This window comes from Palaemon carinicauda, unplaced genomic scaffold (assembly GCF_036898095.1).
Source record: "Palaemon carinicauda isolate YSFRI2023 unplaced genomic scaffold, ASM3689809v2 scaffold2620, whole genome shotgun sequence".
NCBI classification, from domain to species: Eukaryota; Metazoa; Arthropoda; class Malacostraca; order Decapoda; family Palaemonidae; genus Palaemon; species Palaemon carinicauda.
This window is the reverse complement of record NW_027170269.1, coordinates 1-8,941: the sequence shown is the minus strand read 5'-3', so window position 1 is coordinate 8,941 and position 8,941 is coordinate 1. Positions and strand designations below refer to the sequence as shown.

The 8,941-nt window shown below is 34.2% G+C and overlaps 1 pseudogene; it reads left to right on the top strand.

Moving 5' to 3' along the window:
- Positions 1-719: 719 nt before the first annotated feature.
- On the top strand, positions 720-7,785 carry LOC137636265 (ATP-binding cassette sub-family D member 3 pseudogene; annotated as a pseudogene).
- Positions 7,786-8,941: the final 1,156 nt, after the last annotated feature.

The window sequence follows — 8,941 nt, the reverse complement described above, 5'->3', positions numbered from 1 at the left end:
GCATTTTCAGTTTTTTTCAACCGCAAATCAGTCTTTTAAGAATTAAAGATATATTGAATAATGACATTATGTTTATCACGTCATTAGATTTTACAGTTTCCCAAAAGGGATCAAAGGACTTTCCACCTGGCTCAGTTTGTCTCTGACCTGGTCAGCTCTCCTCATCTCAGCGGTTTTCAATTTGCAATCAATTTCCTCGTCCCCCTCAACCGCGTAAATACTCCTTAACGTCAGAAAAAGTTATTCTCTCCTGTTGATGACGTTATTAGATTGCTTTGTTTACTCCATTCTTCTGAAACGAGTGAGACAAATAAAGGATAGGTGGTGATTAATCTTTAAAAGATAATCTGATGTAGTCGCAAGGGTTGGAACGTCTTTTGCACTATTCAAAATATAAAGATTATATTAAAAATGGAAATATCTAAAAATGTTCTTTATATTTTATGCAGTTAACTATTCATCATAAAATATCAATTCCCTTTGAACTATTATCTCCAATAATTCTTGTTGGTCTAAATTTTGGGGAGTTTGGCATGATAAAAAAACATTCACCTTATGAAAAAAAAAAAACCCTCGAATAGAAATATATAAAAATCTTCCTTCCGATCGACGTCTCACCTTAAATATAAGAAAAGAAAGATGAGATTGAGGGACCCTTCTCTCAAGTGGAGAAAAGTCATACAATTCTGGAAGTTTTAAGAAAGAGGATTGTATTATCAAGGAAATATACGTGAGAAAAAAAATATTGACTCATCCTTTGGAAGACTGGTTCAGCATCTTCGCAAATTTATCTCCTTTCGGTTCAACATGGGCTTCATTGATAACATCATTGCTAAATATTTGTCAACATGTGTGGGGTTCACTGTTGTGGCATATCCATATCTAACTGCATCAAAACTTGCCAGTGCCGAGTACAAAACACGAATGCAGGATTATTATAGGAGTGGAAGAATGTTAGTGAAACTTGCAGAAGCTATTGGGAGACTTGTCTTAGCTGGAAGAGAAGTGACAAGACTAGCTGGATTCACAGCTAGAGTTCAGGAGCTTATGACTGTACTGGGAGACTTGAATGCAGGAACATATCAACGAACGATGTTAGACAACAAACTTATAAAGGGTGCTGTGGCCAAGCCTCTTATTGCAAATTCAGGTAAAGTCATCTGTGAAGACAATGTTATCCGGTTTGAAAAGTCCCTCTAGTTACTCCAATGGAGATGTTCTGGTAAAGGAACTGAATTTTGAGGTCCATGCGGGCCAGAATGTTTTAGTTTGTGGACCTAATGGATGTGGAAAGTCTTCACTTTTCAGGATTCTAGGAGGGTTATGGCCTGTATTTGGAGGAACCTTGACTAAACCAAGTGATGGTAAGCTGTTTTATGTTCCACAAAGACCGTACATGACTTTGTGTACACTACGAGATCAGGTTAGTAGTTTACAAAGGTTGTTTGTTATTTGGCCCAAGTTTTATTTTATCCTTACCTATAATATTGTGACCCCTGTGGCCGTGGGGGCATAAAAACAATTAGAATAGCGCCAACGTTATCCCTGCGTGTCGTAAGAGGCGACTAAAAGGGACGGGACGAGGGGGCTGGGAACCCCCTCTCCTGTATAAAAATCCTGTGAGACATTATCAATAAGATGGAGCTGGGGGGAGAGTGATTGCTCCCCGCACTCTAGTTTTGGGGTGTTTGAATGTGCGTGGATGTAGTACGATAGATAGTAAAAGATGTGAGATTGGAAGTATGTTTAGAAGTAGAAGGATGGATGTATTGGCCTTGTGTGAGACAAAGATGAAAGGAAAGGGTGAAGTGATGTTTGGTGAAATGTCTGGTAGAGTGTCTGGGATTGAAAGGGGAAGAGCGAGAGAGGGTGTGGCTTTATTGCTGAGTGAATGGATGACAGGTAAAGTTGTGGAATGGAAGGAGATATCATCTAGGTTAATGTGGGTAAGGGTTAGGTTGGGTAGGGAATGTTGGGCGTTTGTCAGTGCGTATGGGCCAGGTAGTGAGAAAAGTGAAGAAGAGCGGAATGAGTTCTGGAATGAATTAACTAGGTGTGTAGAAGGACTGGGTAGAAGGAATTATGTAGTTGTCATGGGTGACTTAAATGCTAGAGTGGGCACTGGAGAGGTAGAAGGTGTCATTGGGAAGTATGGCGTACCAGGTGAAAATGAGAGTGGTAAGAGACTGGTAGATATGTGTGTTGAACAAGAGATGGTAATAAGTGCTAGCTTTTTTAAAAAGAAAGATGGGTAAGAGTGGCAAATGGAAGAGTAGTAGAAATGGCATTAATGGATTATGTGTTGACAGCTAAAAGAATGTTTGGAAGATTGAAAGACGTGCACGTGTTTAGGGGTATGGCTAACGGTATGTCTGATCATTTTTTGGTGGAAGGAAAATTAGTTGTAGCAAAAGAGTGGGGGAATAGAGTAGGTGGATGTAAAAGGGAGCTAGTGAGGGTTGAAGAGCTAATAAAACCGGGGGTAAAAAGTAAATATCAGGAAAGGTTGAAAATGGCATATGACGAGGTGAGAGTAAGAGAAACTGGTAATTTAGAGGAGGAGTGGAAGTTAGCAAAAGAAAATTTTGTTGGGATTGCAAGTGATGTATGTGGCAAGAAAGTTGTTGGAGGCAGCATGAGGAAGGGCAGTGAATGGTGGAATGAAGGAGTGAAGGTAAAAGTGGAAGAGAAAAAGAGGGCTTTTGAAGAATGGCTGCAGAGTAATAGTATAGAGAAGTATGAAAAATATTGAGAGAAAAAAGTGGAAGTAAAGCGCAAGGTACTTGAGGCAAAGAGGGCAGCTAACCTGAGGTGGGGTCAGGGACTGGGTCAGTCATATGAAGAGGATAAGAAGAAGTTTTGGAAAGAAGTGAAGAGAGTAAGGAAGGCTGGTGCAAGAATTGACTTTTCACATGTCAAAACAATTCCAGTGACTTTTCATATGTCCAAACAATTCCAGGTACTTTGTATATATCAAAATAAGGTCAAGAACTTTTGTTATATCATAACCATCCCAGGGAATTGTGAAATGACAAAATAATGCCCTGACTTCTAGATATGTCAATTGAATGACAGGTCCTCTGGTCGTGTGTTTAATCTCATCTGTTTTAGAGCAATTAGTGTAGTTTTGCCACTCGATGCTTGTTCACCAGTGATCTCTCATTCGACAAAACGGTCCTTGTTTTGACATAGCCTTAACTGAAGAGCCAATTTCATACTGCCTCAAAAATACAGTTTCTGGTGCAATTGTTGCCTTTCTAAAATGTAAGGAGAGGAAGTTGAATATATCCGTTGTTGTTATATTTTTTATTTAATTATATGACGTTCTTTTTACCTTCATGACTTTAATCTTTACTGGTCTTTTTGGGGGGCTGCATTTTATATATTTTACTTACACCTGCTTTAATGTTTACTAAATTTTTCAATCTCATTTCACCTATAAGAGTCACTTAACTTTTACTGACATTGTATGTATGTATGTATGTATGTATGTATGTAGGTATGTATATATATATATATATATATATATATATATATATATATATATATATATATATATATATATATATATATATATATATATATATATTCCTACACGCACGTATATATATATATATATATATATATATATATATATATATATATATATATATATGTATATATATATATATATATATATATATATATATACTGTGTATATATATATATATATATATATATATATATATATATATATATATATATGTGTGTGTGTGTGTGTGTGTGTGTGTTTGGATGTTTATGCATATATATATATATATATATATATATATATATATATATATATATATATTATATATATACATAGGAATATATTTGTATATAATATATATATATATATATATATATATATATATATATATATATATATATAGTGTGTGTGTTTATCTGTACATATATGTTTAATGTAATATGTATATATATGTATATATATATATATATATATATATATATATATATATATATATATATATATATATATATATGTGTGTATATATATATATATATATATATATATATATATATATATATATATATATATATATATATATATATATATATATATATATATATATATATATATATATATATAAAAATTGGATTAACATAAACTTTTTCGATTAGTTAGATATTTAGGTTCAATTTCTTTGTTCATTATACATTTATCTACTTTTGCAAATTAATCTAGCTATTCGTATAATTCAGATAATGATTTTATCATTAGAGAGAATAAGAAATAATTCTAAAATTCACCTTTCTGCTATCTGCTATCACTTGACCTTTAATGTTATATAAGTAATATGGATAAGTTAGAATAGATTTGCTTCGATCAACAAAGCACTATTCCTGAGTTTTTGAACTTTTCTCCTTACACGTTCTTAATCTCCATCTGGAGAACCGTGCATAGGCCTAATGTTAACTCGAGAAAACTATATATAAACCTCAATTACAAAAATATATGATGGAGAGAGAGAGAGAGAGAGAGAGAGAGAGAGAGAGAGAGAGAGAGAGAGAGAGAGAGAGAGAGAGAGAGAGAGAGAGATATACATCTTATTAGGAATTGTAGGTATACTAACCTATGAAAGAAATAGAATAGCTTCGCTCAGCTCAACAACGAACTAGTCATAAGTGTTTAAACTTGTCTCATTACTCGCTCTTAATTACCAGTAAATATCTCTTACGATAAGTAATGCAGACGATCCTATTCTCTCAAGGATAAGTAATACAGACGATCCTATTCTCTCAAGGATAAGTAATGCAGACGATCCTATTCTCTCAAGGATAAGTAATATAGAAGAAAAGGGATATTTTTCAAAGGACTGACAGTAATAGACGGCAACATCCATACAAACCTCACGCCCAGTAGCCATCAAAATAATTTCATAATATATCGATCTTTCACATTTCTATGTGATCTTTTATTATTAAACCGTTAAAATTTGAATTAAATTCTGAAAATAATGTCAATTATACATTTATCAAAAAAGAAATATATTACCAAAGGGACTTAATTATTTCTAAATGGGATAACTAATTATTTGTATGAATATTTTGTTCCTAAAATCGAGTAGCTAATTTTCTTCTGTAGAAGTTGCTCTTGATGAGAGGAGCTTCAACAAGAAAGGAGCAGAGGAAATCACTAGTGTTTCAGACCTTGATTGACACTTTAAATACGCTAATCAAAGACTAAAATCAGTTTGTTCAGAGCCAAAGATAAAGAAATAAGGAAGAAATAAAGAAGAAATAGGGAAGAGTGCCGCATCAACTAGAAAGAAAGATTAGAAAATGGATTAGTAATAAGCTAATTTGCACAACAGTCAGCCACCTGCCTAACTCAAGCGTCTTTTCTTCGGTTGAAGAAGATTCTTCAAGTAGGGCGATATCAAAAGCCTCGTCATGTTTTCCTTTGAAATGTTTTCAACTCTTTAGGACAAGGATTGTGTCGACCAGATTTCCATTTTGATTTTTCGCTTTTTCTCTTATTTTTCTTATTTTCCTTTTTCCTTTCTCGTTTCCCATTTTGTACTTGGCAGCTCTCCCTTTGGAAGGTCTTGGTCTCTCTCGTAGCCTTATTATTATCCTCTCTCTCTCTCTCTCTCTCTCTCTCTCTCTCTCTCTCTCTCTCTCTCTCTCTCTCTCTCTCTCTCTCTCTCTCTCTCTCAATGTCATAAATATGAAAGAATAATGTAATTTGTCTGAAGAAAGAGATGCTTTTGCATCTAAATGTTTTCAGCGTTGCATTGTGGGCCTATGTGACATTGCAGTAAGCTGGAGAACATCGTTGTTTTTGTGCAGATGTTCTGAAATCCAGCAATTATATTTCTTGCGTGTTCCTTCAGTAGTAGCAAATACGATCAATTCAATTGTACAAATGATATATATATATATATATATATATATATATATATATATATATATATATATATATATATATATATATATTATCACACTTTGTCTAAAAGTATTGTTTAGCTACGAAGAAACAACAGTTGTAGTGATATATTGGAAATTATTTGTGACTGTTCAATGGGATATTGGAGGTTTGGTATTCAAGTAAATGAATGGAAATATTTATAGGACTAACAAATATCATCGACTATTGAAGTTGAAGGTGGAAATTCTTTCCTCTTTCAAAGCACATCTCACTGACCCAGGGTTCAGACTAAATTTCCGACTCCTGAAAGCTGGACATAATGTTGTTCTTATAGAATATAGATGATAATATGTTTTTGATCGTTTTATACTTCTTGCAACACACCAGAGAACCCGTTGCCTACTGACAAGGTATTTTTGAGGCATAATTGAAAACAAGGTTAAAAATTATGCTTTCATTGCAGAGCAAAAACAATAGATAGGCTCAGCTGTTCAAGTAATTTTCTTCTTCGTCATCTTCCTCTTCTTCTCGTTCTTCTTCTTCTTCTTCTTCTTAGTCCCATCTCAATTTGGTGGACAAAAATTTACGGGCTATTAGGTTTCTTATTCCTGATCTAGATATTAATCTCTGGCACCGCTGATCAATTAGTTGATTATGCATGTTGCTTAAGATTTTCTTTATAACTCTGACCATCCTTTACATTTGGATCTTCCCGGACAATTTCATCCCGTTCGTAATACTAGGCATATAGTTAATTCTAATAGTCAGGCCTTCTTCATCTTGAGGCTCAATACTACACAATACTCTAGAAGTTTTATTCCACCTGTGACCATGTTGTGGAATGATCTTCATAATCGGCTGACATAATTCTTCTTATAGTTTATTTATGATATATCTATATTAATCTTTTTAAAATATTCTATATTAATTTATCATTACTTCGTATATCGTTTATTCATTTCCTTTCCTCACTGGGCTATTTTCCCCTTTTGCAGCCTTTCGACTTATAACATCTTGCTCTTCCAACTAGGGATGTAGCTTAGCTAATAATAATAATAATAATAATAATAATAATAATAATAATAATAATAATAATAATAATAATAATAATAATACAGTCGTTTCGCATTCTATCAACTTAATTAACATAGATATCCAAGTTTTCTCGAAGATAATATAAAAAATGTTGTGGAAGAAAAGGAAAAATATTTGAAGGCGTTTTAAACACCAAAAATAAAAGGAATCGTGAAGGAAACAAATCATCAACTGCAGTGTGTGTGTGTGTGTGTGTGTGTGTGTGTGTGTGTGTGTGTTAAGATGGCCTTACCTTACGTAAAACACGGGCTCTTGCGTTGTCAGGCCGTAAGAGAATGTAAAATGGAATCAGCTTAATTAGAATTGTAAAAAGACGTTTGCAATGTGAAAAGGGTTAAGTTTATTTACGTTAATGCTAATGGGGTTAATTAAACAATGAGATGATATATTACTTTACAGATTAAATGGTTTAAACTACATTAAATTTATATAGCCAAAGCTAATGAGGTAAGGCCAAAAAGTAGTGGGAGTTTGGAGTGAACTGCTTATCCTCATTCAGCAGCCTGGAATTGGGTTCTCAGGTGGAGTTAATGGTAAGATACCAAGCGTTCCATCTGCAAAGTCAATACCCGTATAACGGAACGAGGGACAGGTCCCTCCTGCTGCCACTAAACAAGGTTACAGGGGAGAAAAGGGGGAAGGTGACTGGCATGGCGGGGACGGAGAAAGAGGCCCCGGTAGGGAGACTTCTCTTTAGGTCCAGGAAAGAGAAATTTGTTGTTACACAGGGTCTATCGAGTAAAAGAGAAAGTGTTATAGCAGCGAGTCCCAGGGAAGTAGGATACCTTGGGAATGAATGAAAAGTGATTTAGTTGGAGGCAGAAGAAGGGCGTAAACTATCCAGAGCAAAAAGTTAAGCAGTAGAGAGAGAGAGAGAGAGAGAGAGAGAGAGAGAGAGAGAGAGAGAGAGAGAGAGAGCTGAGGAAGAGTGAGCTAGCAGAAAGTCAGAAGGAATCGTTAAAGTAATAACATTTATTATTTAAAAATAGATTTAACGATTAAATAAGAAACAGTTTTAGTTGCTTAACTACAAAGGTAAAGAAAGGTTAGGTTTCGAAAGAGAAGGAATAGATGACGCGCAGAAACCATCAAAATAATTTCATGATATATCGATATTTTAAATTTCAATGTGATTCTTTAATCATAAAAGCCTCGAAATTGAAATTCCATTCCAAAACTAATATGAATTATATATTTATCAAAATAAAATATTTCTACTAAGGGAATTAATCATTTCTATATGGGATAAGTAATTGTATGAGCATTTTTGTCCTTGAAATCGAGGAGATAACTTGCTTTCGTGCAAGTTGCTCGGAGTGAGAGAAGCGGCTACATGAAAGGAACAGAGGAAATCCTAAGTGTTTCTATTATCCATAGATAATTTAAATACGCTAATAAAAGAATAAAATCAGTTAGATCAAAGACACAGATGAAGAAATAAGGAAAAGTGCCAAACTAGAAAGCAAGATTAGAAAATGGCTTAATAAGCGAGTTTTCATAAGTCAGTTAATCACCAGCTCGTATTGGCTAGGCCTAAAGGACTATGATCCTTCAAGTGCGGTGATGTCAAAGCATAAAAGCACCGTCATGTTTTCCTTTTAAATCATCTAAATGCTTTAAGCGTTGCATTATAGGCCTATCTGACATTACAGCTTCTGTATCTATATGTTTTAACCGTTGCATTGAAGGCCTATCTGACATTATAGATTCTCCATACACATGTTTTAAGCGTTGCATTGTAGACCAATATGACATTAGAGATTCTGCATCTATACGCTTTAAGCATTGCATTGTAGGCCTCTATGGCATTACAGCTTTTGTATATATAGAGCATTGAATTGTAGGCCCACCTGACATTACAGTCAGCAGGAACATCTAGGCTGGATATTCAAGTTAATCAATGGAAATATTCATAGGCGTAACAAATGTGGA